A 23,027-nucleotide genomic window follows, 5' to 3' on the forward strand; every position below is an offset into this window, starting at 1 on the left:
GTTATCAAACGTTTCCGACTTGTAGTCCAGGAAGGCAGAACAAAAGAATTTCCTTTAGGTGACGGAGTCAACACCCTTTGACTTTGGGTATAAAAAAGGTGTTAAATGACTTGTCAGGGGTAGCCTCGCCAAGCCACTGGTATGCTTTGATGGCCACCATTGGTGCCATCCTCTCATAAAACCAATCTGCACCAGTTGAGGGACCCCTAATCCCTGCTCTGTCCTGGAACTGAACAATGGAAATGGGAATGACCACTCCCCTGTCTATCACCACCCCAGATGGCCCTTTGATTCTGCCATCTTGACCGTAGGGTGGGCAGAGGCCTCTGGGGGCATCTTAGTGGCCATGTGGTTAGGTGACCAGTTCCCCTTCCAGGGCTATTTAGGGTCTTCCTCATGGGTGGGTTCCCAGATTCGACATGCAAGACTCCAGCAGGAATCATCTGCATCGTTTACTGAAACTTCTGGCCTCTCGAACCGCAGCTGGACTCCACAGGGACCTACAGTCCGCATCTACAGCTACGCCTCTGCTCTCCAACATTGTTTCTCTGGCTTCTTCTAGCAACTGCAACATTTCCCCGGCTGTGCATCATATGAGGGTGGCGAGTCTTCAGTCTGCCCTAAGAAGCAAACTTCCCGTGGAATTAAAGAGTCGCTCCTGTGCATCTGCAGGCATTCTGCTGCAATGATGACCGGCTGCATGGATCTCCTCTTCTATGGATTTTGTGGATCCTGCATCACAGTTGGTGGTCCTTTGTGTCCTCCCTACCAGCTGTCCAACTTGGGTGAAGGTAGGACCTTCCCTTCTTCATGCATAGTGTCTCTTGCAACTGACGAGGCTTGATGGCACCGCCTCCAGGGGAACTTCAGTCTTTGTGTTGCTCCTGTCCACATCACTCTTCCCTGTGACGCTCAGCCCTTTGCATGGTTATTCAGCGACGTGGGACTCCTTTTTAAGTGTCCTGCATGGGCCTCACCGTGACTCCTGTGCTCCTTGCCTGCGAGTCATCTGTGTGGGCTGCATCTTCTTCTTTGGACTCTCCGCACTGCCGAGGGTCGCTACGGACATCCCCTGTGGGTTTAGTTCCCTCTCCTCCTCACTTGGCCTTCCTGGACCCCAACAGCTCCACTGCTAGCAACTGCGATATTTTCCTTTTTCAGGTCCTGTATGTGTTTTTTTCACTCCACAGACTGACTGCAATCCTTCATCCAGCATGGGACGTCGACCGCATCAGCCAGGAACTCTTCACCTGCCCCAGTGTTGACAGTCTTCTTTCCACCGTCGACCAACTCCTGCATCCACCTAACACCAACACCACCCCACCCCCACTCCCCCTGGTCTAGAGTTTTGTCTGCTGTTTTTCAGTGTTCTCAATTGCTTTTTAAGCCTATTCCTGATTGTTACTGTACATGTGTAGTATGTTTACTTACCTACAATTAGAGTATTGCCTAACTAGTGTTTGTATTACTCTAATAAAGAGCCTCTATTTTCGTAGCACTGAGTGCCTTCTTTCATTTGTGTAAGTGCTGTATGACTACAGTGGTATTGCATGAGAGCTTTGCGTGTCTCCTAAATAAGCCTTGGCTACTTATCCACAGCTACCTTTAGAGAGCCTGGCTTCCTTGACACTGACTCCACTTCACTCATAAGGGATACATGGACCTTGTATAAGGTGATCATACCATAGGTAGTTAGCACACACCAGGCCAGATTCCTACAGTACTCCAGTGATTGCTACCCTTCACTCTCAATACCGGTTCCCCTAAATTGACTATTTAGGGGAACCACTGATACAAGATTGTAGGAAGATGGCTCTGGATATGCTATATCAAATTGAAATATAGTCTGTACAGGGATTCACCAGAGTTTAGAGGCAACAAATATGATACTAATGCTGTTTTGTTGTACTGTGGTCGAGCAGTTAGGCTTATCAGAGGGTAGTGCAAAGCATTTTTTGTACACACAGGTAATAAATGAAGCATGCTCTCAAAGCCCTAATTTCAGGGCAATTCTTTTTAGATACCAAAACTTGTTTTTGTCCATTTATTTCTAGAACCACAAGATTCAATTTGCAAGGAAAGCACATTTACAAGTAAGTATCCAAAATATGTATCAATACCTATTTGTTTTAATTTGGCAATATAAATGGCTTATTTGAATATAGCAAATATGTTTTAAAAGTTGACACACTGCAATTTTCAGGAACAGTTCCGTAGGGAATAAAAGAAAGTACAGTTATGGCGGTAGGTACCAGACCTACAGTTCCATTCTCTGGGGGTTATAATACCATGGGTCTGAGTTTGAGTTAGTGCCAAGCAACCTCCACCAGCCACACGGGGCTGGCTTTATGCAGAGGTCAACGTTGCTGCCGGGTTTTACAGTGGGAACCTATAGCGACTGGGGGCACTCAGAATCAGGCCTGCTTCTAGGTAAGAAGCCTGATCATTTGAGGCTCACCACCGGGTGTTAGAATTCCTGCAGGGTGGAGGTGTGAAGCACGGACACAGTGTCTGCTTTGTTTCTGGCCTACGAGAGCACAAAAGCTCTCACCCCATGGAATCAGAAACTTGTCTGTTCGTGGTAGGCTGGCGCAGACCCGTCAGTCCTGCATTAAAGGAATGGGTAAATACAGGGAGCATCTCTAAGATGCCCTCTGAGTGCATGTTTCAATAAAACCAGCACTGGCATCAGTTTGGGTTTATTGTGCTGACAAGTTTGATACCAAACATTCTAGACTTTAGTTTATGGATCTGTGGAATTCATAATGACAAACTCCCAGCCCATATACTTAATATGGCCCCACTAGACTTACAATGTCTAAGAATGGACTTAGACACTTAGGGGCATATTGTTCATGCAGGTATGCCCTCACCTATGGTATAGTGCACCCTCCCTTAGGGCTGTAAAGCCTGCATGAGTGTTGACTTACGTATACCATCGGCAGTGGTTCGTGGTGTGGCACACTGAGAGGTGCAATGTCGAATTTGCCTTTTTCTCAGCACCAGCGCGCACAAGCTGCAATGGCAATGTGCATGTGCTAGGTGAGTGGTCCCCAGGGTGGCATAAGTCATGCTGCAGCACTTGGGGACTTTCCAGTTAACAGGGCCCTTGGTACCGTGGGTACTTTTTACAAGGGACTTAACTGTGTACCAAGGGTGTGCTGTTTTGTGGACACAATGCTACAGTTTTGGGAAAGCACACTAGTGCTGGGGCCTGGTTAGCAGGATCCCATCACGCTCTGTCAAGTTATCACCAATATCAGACAAAGTGGGGGGCAACCATGCCAACAAGGCCACTTTCCTACACAGATTCTCTGACTTTCTTCCATGACACAAAAGGAGTGTGCAACAAGACTGCAAAACCATAGACCTAAGAAGCACGACTGACGTGGTGCCAAGCCTGCTGCGCCTGGCCCTTGAGGAGCATCTGACCTGTCCTGCCACTGCAGGTTCCAAAAATCAGGGAGCGCTGTCCGTGCTTCACAAATCACCAAGAAGAACTCTTTTGGATTACAGGAGCTGCTGCCCTGCATCTGCAGGCACCCAAGGAAGAACCATGAGGACCTTGACTGCCAAAAACCCAACACTGGGCAACATCACTGCAGCTGAGCTGCCTAGCCCGAGTTGAAGTGGTCCAGTGGTGTCACCATGGTCCCCAGACACAGCCTACCCAGAGCTTGCCCTATGTGGACTTCCTGACAGCGTTTGCAGCCTGATTCTGCAGACCCCTAGCAACAGTGAGTGACAAAGACCCCATGTCTCAGGACACCTCTGCACCCGTCTGCCCTGGGCCTAGGAGAAGAGGACCAAGGCTGTCCCCACATCTCTCTGCCTCGTGAGACCTGAGGCCACTTGTTGGCTTGTTTGGACTAAACCCCAAGTCGATGCCTATAGACTGGTTCTGCGGGGCTCCTTACAACCACAAGGAACTCCAGCACCAGACCTGATGCGATAAAACACCACTGCACCTGCACCCCACAGCCTGAGGTGAAGTGGATCGGTGGTGTCACTATGTGCCTAAGGGTCTCAAGGTTCGAAACCCACGTGGGTTCCTCTGATGTGGACTCCCAATCCATCCCTCAAGCAACTTTGTGACCAAACCGGTCCCCATAGACTTACATGGGGCACTTGACGCTGAGCTGTACCCATGCACCCTGCTTCCTGAGGTGAATGGTCCGTGTGGACGAAGTCCAGGAGATTGATCACGTAAGTCGCTTTACTATACCTGTATGCAGTGCTAGTTCTTCCTTCATAGGATAACTTTACCACATCTGAAAAATGCACTGTATCAAGTTTTGCAAGCTGTAAAAATTAATAAGTCAAAATATCAGACTTTATATAAAAGTACATGTTATTACTATAAATTGGTGTGATTTCTTTCAGTGTGTGTCTCACTTACCGTAGGAGTCGCTTGACCACACTACTGAAAAAAGGAGCATTTGGGATGTAATTTGTTCCTCTGATTGCTTTGACTTTTTGCGCAGTGTACCTCGTTTTGGTTCACTATATATGCTGCTTCCTACAATACTCACATACTCATGCACCCAGTAATACACCCACAGAGGCACTCGTGAACTCACACAGACCTGCTCAGAGAATCCCCAAGCACTCACACTCACTGAGGTACTCATGCGCACACTCAGAGCCACTCAGACTCAGCGACTCGTGCACCAACTGAGTCTCTCAGACCCAGAGACCGGTAACTCCGCTCTGCACAAGTTGCCCTTGCTGCCACCCCTAGAATTGGTAACAATGCAGCCAGAGGGAGATCCTTTTCCTACATCGCAGCACAGACCTGGAACATGCTACCTCGCCAACTCAGTCAGTCCCCCTTTGTAGGAAGCTCATTCTTTATATACTATATCAAAATGACATGCACAGACTCCAGGTGTTCCACAGAGGCTAAAGTAGATACTACAAATGCATTTGTTCTACACACAGACACAATAGAAGAAGCACACACTTAATGACTAAACTACAGACCAATAGGTTTTTATATAGAAAAATAAATTTTGTTTATTTCTAGAATCACAAGATTCTCTTTGCATGTAATTACATCAATAGATATTATTTCACATATATATCAATAATAATACTTTGAATGGAATTCATATAGCATACAGTTTTTGAATAAATGCCAATAAAGCTATTTTAAATGTTGACACTGCAATTTTCAGGACACATCCTTGGGGAAGAAACTAAAGCACAGTTTTAGAGGTAAGTACTTGACTTAACAGTTTCAGTCTCTGGGGCTTAGGAAGTCCACAGCTGGGGGTTCAAGTGAACCCCAAGCTCCCAGCAACACTGGGCCGTTCGGGTGCAGAGGTTAAATTTGAGCCATTTTAAAGTGGGCTCCTACGGAGACAGGGTGCACTCTGAATCAGATATGCCAGAAGATAAGTACCTGTTCTTTGGTGGGCAGACCTGGGGGTAGGAGGGGGAGGGTTAGAGGGGCACTGTTGGGGCCACAAGGAGGCATCAAACGCACACCCTCAGTGGCACTATGGCAGCTGGGTGCAGGATGCAAACAAGGCATTGGTTTTCCAATAGATCTCTGTGAGGAGACCCCGGGGTCACTCAGATGCTGCATGTGAGGACCAGGGGGTCCCCTGGAGCAAACCCTAAGCTAGACAGGGAGGAATGTACCTGTGCTGGAGGTCGGGTTCTCTGGGGGCTGCGGGTGCAGTGGTCTTTTAGGCATCTGTAGGAGGCTGGCCTTCTATGCAGTGTGCAAAACTAGGCACACTATGCAGTGGGTCCAGGTGACCACACTTTGGTTTCCATGAGCAAAAATTAGACGACTTAATGCTACAATTGTTAAGGTAGCTGGTCGAGCAGTTAGGCTAATCCAGGAGATGTACTAAGCATTTGTTGTGCTCACAAAACCAATCATGCAGCACATGCACTCAATGAATAACTCGAGACCAGAGTTTATAAAAATACTTCAGTTTTATTAAATTTTTAAGACCAAGATCTTTCAAATACTTTTTTAGATATTAGTTTTAAAAGTTGTAATAAAGTTAGTCTTTCTGCCCATAATTACGCATCATTGGAATCAATGTACAGTTACCATTCAAAATCGTACAATTAAGTTACCAGTCTCTTGTGTGTTTTTTTTATTTTTTATTTTTTTGCAGGGTGTTCGCAGCAGTCAGTAGGCACCTTGCACCAGCCGGAGAGCCTCTTGCGGCTCCCATTTCCGGCGGGAGCAGTGTAGGAAACGCTTTTGGCACATGGCCACCTGTAGGGGCCACTTGGAAAAGATGGTTTCTCGGGGTCCCCTTGGGCTGTCGAGGTCGCAAGGGTTTGGGGATCAGTGGAGCACAGCTGGTTCCTTGTTGCGGGCGCAGAGCGGCCGGATGCGGGGTGAGATCCAGAGCTGTGCGCAACTGAGTCCTTTTGGAGGTGAGTCTCTCTGGCTGCTTACAGGACACTGTGAGCATTCTGGTGGTAGGTCCCAGGGTGTTATTAAAGTCCCTCTACAGGAGCTTCCTCCGGATCCTTTCAGCTATTGGGGAGCTGGTTTGAGGTTGTCCCAGGGAATTGGCGTAACTCGGCCACTGGAGGGCACAGTGCCACCAATCTTGGCACACTTGTAGGTCACGTCCGGGACGGTAGTTAGTGTGTCGTGGGGTCCGGCTGCAAATTCCGTTTGTGGACATATTGGCCAGCCAGTGAAGCGACCTTCACTGGCTTATTGGATCTTGCTTGGTTTTTGAGTGGTGCCTCCACTCAAAAGGGATATCTGGGGTGATTCTTTAAGCCTGGATATTACCTGGGTTTCTCGGGCTCGGTCCAGTGTCCAGCTCCTCCACAGCAGCAATTTGCAGGTCCTGGGTGCAGCAGGCAGGGTTTGGTGCCTTTTCTTGTGCAACAGGTCTGTAGTTCTTTTGCTTTGGATCTTCTTTGGTGCAGGTCTTCTTTGTATTTTGAAATCTGATTTCTTGTTCTAGGGATGTCCAATAAATACAGAATTTAGTGGGCGTTCTAGGGGAAACCTGGTAATGTCCAATGGGACACTTACCTATGGCTGGCTCCACCCACTTTAGTGTCCACTTCCTTTGGGAAGGGTGACTTCCCTAAACTTGATTGGCTAGTTTCCTTCATTTCAAGATAGAGGAAACTGAATTTGAGGGTCCACTTCGCAGACAACACCTTAGAGGTGGTGCATGTTAGGCCGCCACTCCTAATCTTTGTGTGGTTTCCCACCTTTGCTCACTCAAAAAGTGGGTGTTTTGCAAAGTGGCAACCCCTCAGATGCTAGCAGCAGGCCTGGAGGATCGAGTTTCAGGGGCTGTAGCCCTTTGAAGCTCACTACCGGGGTTTTGCACGTTCCTGGGGGAGTGGGTGGTTAGCTCCTCCACCAAGGGAGGGCATTGGTTTACGAACCAGGGAGACTGGGCTCTCCACCAAGGTTTGTATATGGACTGTGTGGGTGTGGCAGGCTGGATGAAACCAGTCAGAAAATATGCCAGGATAGTTGGCTTTTGCAGGGGACACCTCTAAGGTGATCCCTGGGTGCATTTTATTATAAATCCAGTACTGGTACCAGTTTGAATTTATCATTCGGAGTGGTTTGATACCAAACAACCCAGGGTTCAGAGTAGCCATTATTTTGCTGGGAATCTCGTGTTGGCCAGTGTCCAGCACATACATTAAAATGGCAGCTCTATTCACTCACTATATCCCAGGTTTGCCAGGGACACGGTGGGAACATACTGCTCATTCAGCTGTGCCCTCACATATAGTATGGAGTAACCTGCCTAAAGTCTGTAAGGCCTGCTATAGGGGTGTCTTACCCATAGTTAATGCAGTGTACGGTGGACCGGGCACACAGGTAGTGTGCCAAGTAGAGTTTGTATTTTAGGTTTGCAGCAGGAGACTGTCTGCTATGACAGTGCTGTGCACATCTTGATGCATGTCCCTTGAGGTTGTCACAATCAGTGCCACTGCCACCAGGGGCTTATCCAAAGTACTGCATGCCCTGGGTACCTAAGTACCTTATTACTAGGGACTTGTAGTGATAGCTAAAGATGTATCCAATCACTTTTAAAATGTTTTAGGGAAAGAACACTGGTACCGGGAACCTAGTTAGCAGGATCCCAGTGCACTCCAGTCCAAGTTGCATTCGGAAACCAGGCAAAAATGTGGGGGAGTACTGCAATAAGGTGCCAGTCTCTCACAGTGCGGGTATATTCATCCAGTGCTTTCGCGTTCAGGGGTCGGGGTCCTCGGTCTTCCCTCTGTAGGCATCTTTGTGGGGGGGTCGAAAGGTCAACCCAGGGTGGGCACTTGCTCACAATCACCTGATGATTCTTTAGCTGGTTGGGCCACGTGGTCACCGGCCGTAGGGTGTCTGGTGCAGGGTGGTCAGGACTCACGTGTCTGGAGGTGTGCCAGAGTCCCTGGATGTTTCCTTCTTGGACAGGGCCACTGTCCACTGCAGTTCTTGGTCCTTTTGGGTGCAGGACAGACTTCTATAACTTGGTCGAGGTGGCTGGCCCCGCTGGATGCCTCACTGTTTTTGTGCAGGTTTTTTGAGGCAGTCAGTTGTCGTTGTCTTCTCTGCTGGGAGTTCAGCTCAGCAGTCCTTCTTCTTTCTTGTCAGGTCAGCCTGAATCTCATGAGCTGGGTTCAGGTAAGCCCTTAAATCCTGGATTTAGGGGGGTTACAGGGGTCAGAGGGCAGTAGCCAATGGCTACTGTCCCAGAGGGTGGCTACACCCCGTTCTTGTGTCCACTACCTTTGGGGAGGGGGACGCAAACCTAACCCTATTGGTTTCTGTTCTCCAAACTAAGATGGATGATTCTGCAGGAAGGGGGGGGGGGGCAACCTCCGCTCTGGACACCCTAGGGATGGCCCTAGCTTTAGATGGCAGGGGGAGGGGTGAGTTTTGGGGGGGTCACTCCTCCCTGCTTTCCATAATTTTCCTGATCACCTTGCTGCCAAAAGTGGGGCTTTGTCCGTGTGCGGACAACTCCACTAGCTGGAGTGCCCCATGGCACTGTAACAAGAGGCTTCAGCCTTTGAGGCTCACCATCAGCTCCTGCAGGTGTGATATTGGAAATGGCCCTTTTTGCAGGGTTATCCCCAAACGTTTTGCTGCCTTCCTACAATATTTTTCTGGTCCGTTTTTGACGGTTTATTGTCTGTGCACTTCACCACTTCTAATCAGTGCACAAGTGCTCCCTATAGAGCTTGTACCGTTTGGTTTATCCATGAGTGTCATATTTGATTTACTGGTAAGTCCCTAGTAAAGTGCACTAGAGTTGCCCAGGGACTGTAAATCAAATGCTACTAGTGGGCCTGCAGCACATTAGTAGCCCTGTAACCATGGCTCGGACCTGCCACTACACTGTCAGTGTGTGCAGTTTTAAACTGCCAATTCGACTTGGCAAGCTTACCCACTTGCCAGGCCTAAACCTTCCCTTTTTACTACTTGTCAGGCACCCCGAAGGTAGGCCCTTGGTAGCCTCATGGGCAGGTTGCACTGTATGTTTAAGGGAGTACATATATGTAGGACCTTGACTCTGTATATACTATTTCAAATTGAGAAGTAGTGTGCACAGAGTGCAAGGGTTCCCCTTAGAGGTAAGATAGTGGCAAAAAGAGATAATTCTAATGCTCTATTTTGTAGTAGTGTGGTCGAGCAGTAGGCTTATCAGAGGGTAGTGTTAAGCATTTGTTGTACACACACAGGACAATAAATGAGGAACACACACTCATAGACTTACTCCAGGCCAATAGGTTTTTATATTGAAAAATAGCTTTTCTTAGTTTATTTTAAGAACCACAGGTTCAAGATTTACATCAAACACTTTAAATGCAAGGTACTTCACATAGATACTTTAGGAACTTTGAATAAACACAATATCATGTACAGTCTTTGTAGAAATGGCAATAAGCTATTTTAAGTGGACACAGTGCAAAAATCAACAGTTCCTGGGGGAGGTAAGTAAAGGTTAGTTTTGGAGATAAGACAGACACTTACAAGTCTCAAGTTTGGGGCATAGGCAGCCCACCATTGGGGTTTCAAGGCAACCCCAAAGTTACCACACCAGCAGCTCAGGGCTAGTCACGTGCACAGGAAAGAGGTATCCAAAACACATAGGCGTCTATGGGGAACAGGGGTGCTCCGGTTCCAGTCTGCCAGCAGGTAAGTACCTGCGTCCTCTGGGGGGGCAGACCACGGGGTTTTGTAGAGCACCGGGGGGGGACACGAGAAGCCACACAAGGTACACCCTCAGTGGCACAGGGGCGGCCGGGTGCAGTGAGTAAAGCAGGCATCGGTTTTTAGGTTGAAATCAATGGAGGAACCGGGGTTGGGGGGGGGGGGTCACTCTAGCGTTGCAGGCAGGCTCAGCGGGGGCTTCTCGGGACAGCCACCACCTGGGTGGGCTCGGCAGAGGGTCACCTGGGAGTCGCTCCTGCACTGAGGTTAGATTCCTTCAGGTCCTGGGGGCTGCGCGTGCAGTGTTGGTTCCAGGCGTCTGGTCCCTTGTTACAGGCAGTCGTGGTCAGAGGGAGCCTCTGTATTCTCTCTGCAGGGGTCACTGTGGGGGCCCAGGGGGGTCGTCTCTGGCTACTCACAGGCTTGCAGTCGCCGGGGAGTCCTCTCTGTGGTGTTGGTTCTCTGCATCTCGAGCCGGGGACGTCTGGTGCAGAGTGTAGTGCCTCACGCTTCCGGCAGGAAATGTGCAATCTTTGGAAGATGTTTCTTTGTTGCAAATAAGTAGCTGGTTTTGAACAGGGCTCCTGTTCACAGGAGGTTCTTTGTCCTTAGGTTCAGGGCAGTCCTCTGAGGCTTCAGAGGTCGCTGGTCCCTGTCGGATGCGTCGCTGTTGCAGTTTTCTTTGAGTCCGGCGACAGGCCGGTACGGCTGGGTCGAAAGCAGTTGTCGTCTCCGTCTTGTCTGCAGGGCTTCAGGTCAGCAGTCCTTCTTGGTTTAGGTTGCAGGAATCTAGTTTCCCAGGTTCTGGGGAGCCCCTAAATACTGAATTTAGGGGTGTGTTTAGGTCTGGGAGGGCAGTAGCCAATGGCTACTGTCCTGGAGGGTGGCTACACCCTCTTTGTGCCTCTTTGCAGTGGGGAGGAGGGCACATCCCTAATCCTATTGGGGAATCCTCCAAACTCAAGATGGAGGATTTCTAAAGGCAGGGGTCACCTCAGCTCAGGACACCTTAGGGGCTGTCCTGACTGGTGGGTGGCTCCTCTTTGTTTTCCTCATTATCTCCTCCAGCCTTGCCGCCAAAAGTAGGGGCAGTGGCCGGAGGGGCGGGCATCTCCACTAGTTGGGATGCCCTGTGGTGCTGTAACAAAAGGGGTGAGCCTTTGAGGTGTTAACAGTTCCTGCAGGGGGAGGTGAGAAGCACTTCCACCCAGTACAGGCTTTGTTCATGGCCAGCAACATGTCTCGTCTGTCGCAGGCTGGCAAAAACTAGTCTGCCTACACTAGAATTCTGGTTGGCATTCAGGGGGCATCTCTAAGATGCCCTCTGGGTGTATGTTACAATAAATTGAACACTGGCATCAGTGTGCATTTATTGTGCTGATAAGTTTGATACCAAACTTCCCAGATTTCAGTGTTACCATTATGGAACTGTGGAGTTCATGTTTGACCAACTCCCAGACCATATACTCTTATGGCTACCCTGTACTTATGCCCTCACCTGTGGTAGAGTGCACCCTGCCTTAGGGCTGTAAGGCCTGATAGAGGGGTGACTTACCTATGCCACAGGCAGTGGGAGGTAGGCATGGCACTCTGAGGGGAGTCCTATGTCGACTTAGTCATTTTCTCCCCACCAGCACACAAGCTGTGAAGCAATGGGCATTAGGGGCAATAGGATTAGGGATGTGCCCTCCTCCCCACAGGGAAGAGGCACAAAGAGGGTGTAGCCACCCTCCAGGACAGTAGCCATCGGCTACTGCCCTCCCAGACCTAAACACACCCCTAAATTTAGTATTTAGGGGCACTCCAGAACCTAGGAAACTAGATTCCTGCAACCTGAAGAAACGAGGAGGACCGCTGACCTACAAGCCTGCAGAGAAGACTGGCGACTACAACTGCTTTATCCCCAGCCCTACCGGCCTGTCTCCAACTTCGAAAACCTACAACCAGCGGCGCATCCATCAGGGAACAGCGACCTCTGAAGCCTCAAAGGACTGCCCTGGATTAAAGGACCAATAAACTCCCTTGAACAACGGCCCTGTTCAAAACCAGCTACTTCTTTGCAACAAAGAAGCAACTTTCAAAGACTTCACGTTTCCCGCCGGAAGTGTGAGACTTCACACTCTGCACCCGACGCCCCCGGCTCAAGATCCAGAGAACAAAAACTACAGGGAGGACTACCCGGTGTCTGCGAGCCAGTGAGTGACAAGAGACGACCCCTCCCTGAGCCCCCACAGCGATGCCTGCAGAGAATCCAGAAGCGCCCCCTGACCGCGACCTCCAACAAGGGTCCGGCGCCTGGAACCAACACTGCACCCTCAGCACCCAGGACCTGAAGGAACCAAACTTCAGCGCAGGAGTGACTCCCAGGTGACCCTCTCCCTTGTCCAGGTGGTGGCTGTCCCAAGAACCACCCCCTGTGCCTGCCTGCACCACTAGAGTGACCCCCAGGTCCCTCCATTGAAACCAGACGCCTGCTTTGCACTCTGCACCCGGCTGGCCCTGTACTGCCGAGGGTGTATTTTGTATGCCTACTTGTGCGCCCAATCCTCCCTCCCTTCCCTCCCTCCATCCCCCCCCCAGTCTGCCCCTAAGGACGCAGGTACTAAATTGCTGGCAGACTGGAACCAGAGCACCCCTGTTCTCCATAGGCACCTATGTGTTTTGGACACCACTTTGACATCTGCACCTGACTGGCCCTGAGCTGCTGGTGTGGTAACTTTGGGGTTGCCTTGAACCCCCCAACGGTGGGCTGCCTATGCCCCAGAACTGAGACTTGAAAGTGTTTTACTTTCCTCCTAATCTAACCTTTACTTACCTCCCCCAGGAACTGTTGATTTTTGCACTGTCCATTTTGAAAATAGCTTATTGCCATTTTTGCAAACACTGTATATGATAGTGCTTTTGTTCAAAGTTCCTAAAGTATCTAAGTGAAGTACCTTACATTTAAAGTGTTAACTGTAAATCTTGAACCTGTGGTTCTTAAAATAAACTATTAAAATATTTTTCAATATAAAAACCTATTGGACTGGAGTAAGTCTTTGTTCCTCATTTATTGCCTGTGTGTGTACAACAAATGCTTAAGAGTACTCTCTGATAAGCCTACTGCTCGACCACACTCCCACAAATAGTGCATTAGTATTATCTGATTTTGCCACCTTCTTACCTGTAAGGGGAAACCTTGGGATTTGTGCAGACTATTTCATACTTTGAAATAGTATACACAGAGCCAACTTCCTACACATGGCCCCAGAGGTTCACACTCCTACTAAAGTCTTCTGCCCACCTCAAGGACCAATAGGTTTTGTGAATCCTAAGGACTTGCGGTTCTTACTCCCTATCAGTTGGTGGATACTGCTCAGAACTCCGAGGCTACAGCTCACTGTTAGGTGCCTTTGGATTCCAGCTCATCTTCTGATCACCTGATTTCATTGGACGGACTGGATAAGAACCAGTTTTTTCATCCATACAATGTGAGTCATAAAACTTCTTGGTACTAGAAATTGTTTATCCTCCAAATCCAGAGGGTAAAGTACATTGCGTATTTTGTTCCTCATCAGACAACCACATGAAGTCTTGTGTTTTTCCTTCACTTTCTTTTGCCTGTTATTGAAAGTCTTACTGTTACAGAAGCGTCAGCCTCCACTTCATATGTTCTGGAGAACGTAGCAAGGGTGAAAAGGACACTTAGTGATTTCATACCTGAAACGCCCAAAAAAGGCTCAACCATGTTGTCCTTCTAAAGTCTGACCTAAGCAGGGGAAAAGGCTGTAGAGTGTTGTTTGCTGCCCCCAGTTCCCATCTCAACCAGACCTGTATTTTCCTACTTGTATCTTGTTGTATCATACAAAAGTTAAGTACTTCGAAATTGACTGAGGTTTACCTTCCATTAGAGAAACCTTTCAAAAGTCTGTGTATGGATACCTACCTTCCATAAGCCACTACTTTGCCATGCAATCATCCACAACATTTTAGTTCCACTACTTGAGGAAATCGGCGTAGTGACGTCTGTTCTTTTCTGTGCCACACGCTGATGTGGAGAAGAGATACCCTGTTAATTTTGTAAGTGTATTGGACCCTTTTGTCTGTTTTTTGTGTTGACCCTTGGCGCCTCATGATGTCCCCGAAGAACGGGTTCAAGCCTTGCGAGGCCTGTCACCATATGATGTCTGGGACAGATCGGCATCCGGTCCGTTTGTGTTTGTAGTGCAACCTGAAGTTGTGCTTTGAGTGCCAGGCCATGCACCCGAAGGCTTTGAGGGAGCGGTCCCTAAAGCTCATGAAGGCCCGACGCTCGACACTGCATCGTTCATGGTGTCACTCATGAGGAGTGTCTTGAGACTGTTCGCGGAGTCACCACCACTCATCATCATAATATTCGTGTCATTCAGGTCAGAGAAAGAAGTTGTCAAAGAAGGCCAGGCGTTTTCCAACTTCACCGCATCGCTCAGCCGATGCGACGTGGGAGGAGTGTCCTTGCTGTGCTCCGCACCTCCCCAGTTTTCCGTGAGCCAGGGCGACCCTTGCCAAACTCAATGTGTTTTGAGGCCATGCGCCTCATATTTGGTCATTCTGACCCTTCTGTGGCACCTTCGAGGCCTAGGGGTTCATATGAGGGCCCTTTTGGTTCCACGCCAGCGTCTTTGGCCTCTGCCCCCAGTGGTCCCTCCGGATCCTTGCTGACCCTGGTCGTGCCATCGCGACCTTCCCCGACACCAGCTAGGTCATCAGTGCTTCTGACATTGGTGGTGCACACGATCAATGTTGACCCAATTCTTACCCACGATGACCCGGAGAAAGAACGGCGCCTGCCGACGCTGCTTCTGACTTCGATGTGGTTCTCACCCCAGATTGGGTTTGGACCCTTATTACTATGGGTACAAATACAAGGAAGGATAGGAGGGGACGCTGGACCCTTTAGAATACCAGCTAGATAACCCTGATTTGGACTGGGCACAGAAATAGGGTGAAGCTAATGGTCTGGATACTTCTCCAGATGCTGGCATGCATTCTCCTCCTACCGTGGCTTCGATGGAGGGAACCTCTTATTCTGTTGTGGTCAGTAGGGTGGCTGAGGTCATTGACATGGAGCTGTCCACTGTAGCGGTCAGGACGAATCTCCTGACGGAGGTGCTTCAAGCTGGGGCTTCTACCGCCGAGCCTCCCCTTCAATGAAGCCCTTATTGATGTCCTTCCGGGTACTTGGTCCAGACCCAGAACATGGGCTCCTGTAAACAGTAGAATTGCTCGCCCCCATCAGCCTGCTCCAAACGACCCTAAATTCCTGGCCCAACAGCCCTCACCTGAGAGCCTTTTCATCCAGGCATCATTGTCATCTGGTGCATTACTTTCCACTCCCCCGGATAGAGAATCAAAGACGAACTTGGTAAGAAGATGAGGTTTTCTTCCTCCAGTCTGGCGTTGCGGTCGGTGAGCACTGCATGCCTTTTGTGCTGCTTTAACCACTGCTTGTGGGATACGGTCGTGCAAGTTCTGCTGCAGATCCTGGAGAAGACCCGGGCTAACATCTCCCAAGCCTTTGCTGATGGGAGAGATGCAGCTAAGTTCACCATTCCCTGTGAAATGGACACAACCAATTCTACAGGTAAATGAGATGCGTTGACGGTGGCCTTGAGGAGCCATGCCTGGTTGAGGGCATCTGTTTTTCCAGGAAATGTCCAACAGACCCTCATGGACATGCCCTTTGATGGCACCTGTCTCTTTGGGGACAAGGCGGACTCAGCGCATGAGAGGTTTGAGTGCCGGGCTATGGCTCGATCCCTTGGCCTCTCTGTTTCACCTCACCACCAACAGTCCATATTTTGCCCCTTTCGTTGCAACGGAACGGGCTTCCTGTTGGGTCCCTTTTACAGCCACCGGGGATGCAGAATCCTGCAGGCCCATGGGACAGGAAAACACAGGTTTGCCCACTCCACCCTGGTGCAGCCTCCAAACCTTCCTAGTCAGTACCCACCCTCATATACCAGTTGGTGGCAGGATTCGCATTCACCTGCCCCACTAGGAGACCATCACGACAGACAGGTGGGTTTTGCATATCATACAAAGGGGGTAATCCCCACCGGCCATGCCTCCATCTTACGGCCCCTTACCAGATGATCATCTGGCAATTCTCTGCTAGAAAGTCACGGCTCTCTTCGCCAAAGGTGCCATAGAGAGTGTCCCTGTGCCAGAAGTAGGTTGTAGTTGTTATTCCTGCTACTTTCTGGTGCCCAAAAAAGGCAAAGACTTATGTCCTATCCTAGACCTTCGGGCCCTCATTCTGTTCTGCAAGAAGAAGTTCAAAATGATCACTCTGGCTCAAGTCTTGTCTGCCTTAGACCCAGGAGACTGGATGGTAGCGTTATACTTGCAGGGTGCTTGTTTCCATATTCCCATCCTGCCTGCCCATGGGTACTGTCTACGATTCCTAGTAGATCACGAGCACTTTCAATTTACTGTGATCCCTTTGGGCCTTACCAGCACCCCTCGGGTGTTCACGAAAGTGATGGCGGTGGTTGCAGCTCATCTGTGCAGGTTAGGGGTTTCGGTCTTCCCCTATCTCGATGACTGGCTTTTGAAGGCAGACACGCCCCAGAAAGTTGTCTCCCACCTTCAGACTAAGGCGAACCTCTTGCATACATTGAGGTTCACTATAAACATGCCAAAGTCTCACTTGACTTCCTATCAGATGCTCCGTTTAATCTGGGCTGTTCTGGACACAGTGCAGTTTCGGACCTATCCTCCCAAAAAGCGAATCAAGAATATTCATGCTATGATTCTGATGTTTCAGCCTCTATCCTGGCTTTCGGTGAAAACAACTCAGAGGCTGCAGGGCCTCATGGCGTCCTGCATCCTGCTAGTGACACATGCCAGATGGCATATGCGGGCTTTTCAATGGGACTTAAGTTCCAGTGGGCACAGCATCAGTGTAATCTCTCCGACATGGTCTAGATCTCGGAGGGGACTGTGAAAGATCTGCTGTGGTGGCTTTTGAATCTGGATCTCTTGCTTCCCCCAACCAGATATCTCAGTAGTGACAGATGCCTCACTACTGGGATTGGGCGCCACATAGGAGAGGCGTAGATCATAGGCCTCTGGTCTCATGCGGATTCTGGGCCCAACATCAACCTTTTGGAGCTCCAGGGAATCACGCTTGCATTGAAATACCTCTCTCAAAGGGAAAGTAGTGCAAGTGTTCACAGACGGCACTACTGGCATGTGGTACTGCAACAAACAGGGTGGAGTAGGGTCCTGGACACTTTATAAAGAGGCTCTGTGATTCTGGACATGGCTGGCACATCAGGGCATATCGCTGGTGGTTCAACATCTGGTGTGATCCCCAAGCGTCAGAGCAGACAAATGCAGTCATTGAGTCAGTCGATCTAGAATGGCGTCTACATCTAGAAAAGGTGCAAGGTCTCTTTCACAAATGGGGAGAGCTTTGGTTATCTGTTCGGCTCTGTAGAGAGCACTCAATGTCAGCTGTTTTGCATGTTGAAGTTTTCATGACTGCACTCGCTCTGCAACGCTTTTAGTCTTGAGTGGATCTCGGGCTTCCTTTACGCCTTCCTGCCAATACCACTTCTGGCCCAAGTAATCTTTGTGGCTCCAGACTGGGCACGGAGAGTACGGTATCCAGAGCTATTGAGCATGGCCACCGATCTTCCAGTCAGACTGCAAATTAGGGAGGCACTTCTGGTGCAGCAGCAGGATATGTTTTTTCCATCTGAAGCTGTCCAATCTTCGCTTTCCATGTGGCAATAGAGCGGCGGCAGTTGACGGCTTTTGACCTTCCACACGAAGTCTGTGAGTTTATCTTGGCAACCAGGAGTCCCTCCACCAAAATGGTATACGCTTGTCGGCATCAATTTGTGTCATGGTGTAGAAACAAGTCTCTTGATTTCCTCCACCGACCCTTTTCTGTTACCTGTATCATTAGCTCTTCGGAAGGTATGTATTTCCAGGATGTCGGCTCCGAAAAAGTCGGGGTTGAAGCCTTGCAGGGAATGTGGAGGTTGCATGTCTGTGACTGATCCGCACAACGATTGTCTTTGGTGCCTCAGTTCCGATCACGACTTCCAAGAAGGCGGATCCTGCCAAAAGATGAATACGAAGGCATTGAAGGAACGCGAGGCAAAGCTTTTCTTGGCAAGGTCCAAGAAGGAGAGGAAGCAGCACCATCGGTCCTCTTCTGGAAAGTCATCCCATAAGAAGTGACGTCATCGTGACTCCCGACGTCAGTCCAGAAGTCGGTCGAGGTCTCCATCGTCCCGGCACCAAAGGTCTTGGGAAGTGAGTCCGACTGTGTCCCCCTCAACCTGCGACGCCGCAAACGTCCCCGGCCCCGTCAGTCTTTGAAGTTGTGGATCCTCAGTCATCTGGCTTCGCCGGTGCATCCTGAACCTGAAGAGTCCAGCCCGGCACCGGCTCCACAGGCTTATCCTTCGTTCCCGGCTCCGGGTACGGATCCTGCGGCATTCCTTAATGCCATGTTCCAGATTTTTCAAAATATGGCTCCGGGAGGTGGTGCGCCAGCTGGCCCCACTGGTCCCCTGGCTTTCAATCTCGTTCCAGCTCCATATAAACCGATGCCGTTTATACCATTTTGTTTGGCTGGAGATTCAAGTCAGGCCCCTCTGCCGACAGTGCAGCCCTCGACGTCGAGGGAGAGACCTTTGATGCTGGTGTTGGAGGTGATGGGGTCGGATGTCGGCATCGGATGCGGGTGCCTTCTCCATGGCGCTTATGGATCCATCTGCGGCGTCGGTGGATCCGGAGAACCTGTCATGATGCCTTCCCGGCGCCATTCACCGACGTTGCTCTGCTCCATGACTTAGGGGGTCATTCTGACCATGGCGGTAATTACCGCCATGGCGGAGGTCGGCAGTAGCACCGCCAACAGGCTGGCGGTGCACCGCTGGGCATTCTGACCGCGGCGGTTCAGCCGCGGCCAGAAACGGAAAGTCGGCGGTGTACCGCCGACTTTCCGCTGCCCGTCTGAATCCTCCATGGCGGCGGAGCGCGCTCCGCCGCCATGGGGATTCTGACACCCCCTACCGCCATCCTGTTCATGGCGGCTCTCCCGCCATGAACAGGATGGCGGTAGGGGGTGCCGCGGGGCCCCTGGGGTGCCGCGGGGACCTCCGCCGTCCGCCAAGGTCAGAATGACCCCCTTAGACTTTTAGAGGGGAATATCAGCAGCAATTCCTCGAAGAAGGGGAGATCACTGACCCCCAGGGTGATTTCCCTGGGTTGGACACAGCAAGTGGTCTTGAAACCTCTCAAATATGATCTGCCATCCCCTGATGAATATACAGAGGAGGCAGCCTCTTACCAATCTTATTAGGAAGGCCGCAGCATTTCTGGATCTTCCTTTACCGACGGCGCAGGTGAAGACCAACCTTTCGACTGAGGATTTGCATTCTGCTACAGCCGTGGTGGATCCTCTTTTACCATTTAATGAAGCCCTGATGGATCCGATCGAAGAGGTTTGGAAGAAGCCTGTTTTTTTCTTTGGCTGATAGTAGGTCGGTGGCCAGGCATTATAGATCTGCGCCTGGAGACCCGGAGTTTTTATCCAAACACCCTTCACCAGAGAGCTTGGTGGTGCAAGCATCCTGCTCTTTGAGGTCGGCCCCTGGTTCGTTTCCGGGAGTACCCTCGGACCGGGAATCCAAATGGATGGACCAATCGGCCAGGAAGGTGTTCTTTTTGCAGCATGGCTCTAAAATTGCCAATGCAACATGTATTCTGGGCAGGTATATCCATGCCATAATGGATGCGACGAAGACTGTACTTCCGGACATGTGCCAGGATTTGTGTAGTCTTCTTTCGGACGCTCGGGTGGCGGCTACACAGGTTATTCAGACAGGGCTGGATACCACGGACTCTATTGCAAGAGCCATGGGGACTTCCGTTGCCTCCAGACGGCATGCGTGGTTACGCACTTCCGGATTTTTGACAGACGTCCAGTCTATGTTGCTGGATCTGCCCTTTGATGGGGCAAAACTGTTTGGTTCAAAAGCGGACTCTTCGCTAGAGCGCTTTAAAGAATGTAGGGCCACAGCTAGATCTTTGGGTCTGCAGGCTGCTGCTACCCCATTTCGATCTCTTAGACGGCTGCATGTTTTTGGAAGAGGTTCTTCCTTTCGTGGGAGATCGTAGCAGTCCTCCAGCCTCCCTTATCGCTCATACAGGGGGCGGGGTAGAGTCGGCACAAAAGGTGCCACCCAGCAGCAGCACCCTTCCTCTTCCGCTGGAGGGTTACCTCAAGGAAAGAAGCCCTAGTCCTCTCACCATTGTTTCTTATACCTCTCCGGTAGGTGGAGGCTTTCACTCTTTCTTCCCATATGGGAGTCTATAACAACAGACTTCATCAGTTTGGTGAGAAGAGGTTACGCCCTTCCCTTTCGGGAGATCCCGCCTCACTTCCCTCCCCGTCTTTCCTTTTTGTTCAGAAGATCATCTCTTGCTGTTACAACAGGAGGTTCTCTCCCTATTATTGAAAGGTGCAGTGGGGTTGGTTCCAGAGTAAAAAAGGGGTCAGGGGTGTTATTCCAGGTACTTCCTGATCCCCAAGAAGGATGGTCATCTGAGGCCTATTTTGGACCTGAGGATTTTGAATTGGTTCCTCAAACAGGAGAAATTAAAAATGCTGACTCTATCACAGGTGCTTTTGGTGTTGGACAAGGAGGATTGGATGGTGTTGGTCGGCTTGCAGGATGCTTATTTTCACATTCCCATTCTCAAGTCGCACAGGAAGTATCTCCGGTTTGTGGTAGGATCGCAGCACTACCAGTTTGCGGTCCTTCCTTTTGGTCTTAGTTCCGCACCACGGGTCTTCACTAAGGTGATTGCAGTTGTTGCAGCACACCTCAGGAGAAAGGGAGTAGCAGTATTCCCTTACTTGGACGATTGGTTTATCAAAGCTGAGTCTCCGGGGCTTGTGCTGCGTCATCTGCAGCTGACAACCCAGTTGTTGCTCAGTCTGTGTTTTTCAATAAATGTGCCCAAGTCTCACCTAGAGCCCTCTCAACGTCTCCTGTTCATAGGGGAAGTACTGGACACAACATTGAATCGAGCCTTTCCTCCGCCACAGCGGATACGGGACATTCAGGCGCTGGTTCCAATGTTTCAAGAAGGAGCAGTAGTTCCGGTCCTCAAGGTCCTTTGTTTGCTCGGTCTGTTCGCTTCTTGCATTTTGTTGGTCACGCATGCACACTGGCATATGAGGGCTCTTCAGTGGTGCTTCCGCAAGGAGTGGCTTCAGCACAGAGGAGATCTCGGGGAATCGATGAGGGTCTCCAGAGACACTGCAGCGGATCTCCGATGGTGGGCTGTGGAAGGCAACCTTTCTCAAGAGAAGCCGTTCTCGCAGCCAACTCTGGTGGCCACAGTGATAACGGATGCCTCCACCGTAGGGTGGGGAGCTCATCTGGAGGATCTGGAGATCAAGGATCGTTGGTCTCCAGTAGAGCAGAGGTTTCATATTAATCTGCTGGAACTACGGGCGATTCGTTTGGCCCTCAAGGCCTTCCTCCCTTCCCTTTGCGGTCAGTCAGTTCAGATTCTGATGGACAACACAACTGCGATTTGGTATATCAACAAACGGGGGTGTAGGGTCGTACCTTCTTTGCAGAGAGGCTCTGCGACTCTGGTCCCGGGTGCGGGACCATCGGCTTTGTGTAGTGGCAAACCATTTGGCCGGGGTCCTAAACGTACATGCGGACAAGCTCAGTCGCTTCTTCTCGGACAACCACGAGTGGTGTCTGCATCCGGATCTAGTTCTTTACATCTTTCGGATGTTTTTTTTTCCCTGAATAGACCTCTTTGCCACTCGAGAATGCGCATTGTCAGTCGTTATGCAGCCTCCAGTATCCGATGCAAGGAGCGTTGGGGGGCGCGTTTCAGATGTCCTGGTGCGACCAGTTGCTTTACGCGTTTCCTCCCATACCCTTGATTCCTCGGGTTTTGAGGAAGATTCGGCAAGACCGGGCCCAAGTCATTCTGAAAGCTCTGGATTGGCCATGAAGGGTGTGGTATGCAGACCTTCTCCGACTCACTGTACCCTCCGCTCCGTCTCCCTCTCAGGGCAGACCTCCTTTCGCAGGGGCAGGTTCGACACACCACCTCCAAAGCCTGCAGCTTCATGCCTGGCGATCGAACGGGGCAACCGGAGTTCCTTTTCTCTCCCACCGAAGGTGGTGGACGTTCTTTTATCAGCCAGACGACACTCCACCAAGTTGGTCTATGCAAGTAGGTGGGATAATTTTGTTCGTTGGTGTGGGGAGAAGAAAATGTATCCCTTAAGTGCCCATCTTTCTGATGTTTTGTTGTTCGCGTTGTCATTGGCTCAGCGTGGTTGTGCTTTGCCCACGGTTAAGGGCTATCTTTCGGCCCTTTCGACTTTTTTGATATCTTCCAGATCAGCCCTCCCTATTCAGATCTCCTTTGGTTGTTCGATTTTTGAGGGGGCTTACTAATAAATTTCCTCCCAGGCCTTTTATTATGCCGCAGTGGGACTTGAATTTGGTGTTGACTTCCTTGCTGCCCATTAGGATATTTGTTTTTCAAAACGGTGGCCATCACTTCGGCTAGACGTGTTAGCAAACTGCAGGCTCTTTCTGCTCACCCGCCTTTCACCACTTTTTATAAGGATTAGGTGGTTTTGAGGACCAGGGTGGCTTTCCTCCCCAAGGTGGTGTCTCCATTTCACTTGGGACAATCAATAACTCTCTTGACGTTCTACCCTCCTCCTCATCCATCTAAGGAGGAGGAAAGACTCCATCGTCTGGACCCTAAGAGGGCTCTCAGTTTTTATGTCGACAGGACGAGAGAGTTCCGGTTGGATGAACAACTC

The 23,027-nt window shown here is 50.2% G+C and overlaps 1 long non-coding RNA gene across 1 annotated transcript in view; it reads left to right on the forward strand.

The window, feature by feature from the left end:
- The first annotated feature begins 1,314 nt into the window (after nt 1-1,314).
- LOC138285876 (uncharacterized) overlaps nt 1,315-23,027 on the forward strand; it is a 33,700-nt gene continuing 11,987 nt past the window's right edge. The window contains exon 1 of the long non-coding RNA XR_011201654.1: nt 1,315-2,093. This is a non-coding gene — a long non-coding RNA (uncharacterized lncRNA). The remainder of the gene's footprint in view (nt 2,094-23,027) is intronic.

Source organism: Pleurodeles waltl, chromosome 3_1 (assembly GCF_031143425.1).
Source record: "Pleurodeles waltl isolate 20211129_DDA chromosome 3_1, aPleWal1.hap1.20221129, whole genome shotgun sequence".
Taxonomy (NCBI): domain Eukaryota; kingdom Metazoa; phylum Chordata; class Amphibia; order Caudata; family Salamandridae; genus Pleurodeles; species Pleurodeles waltl.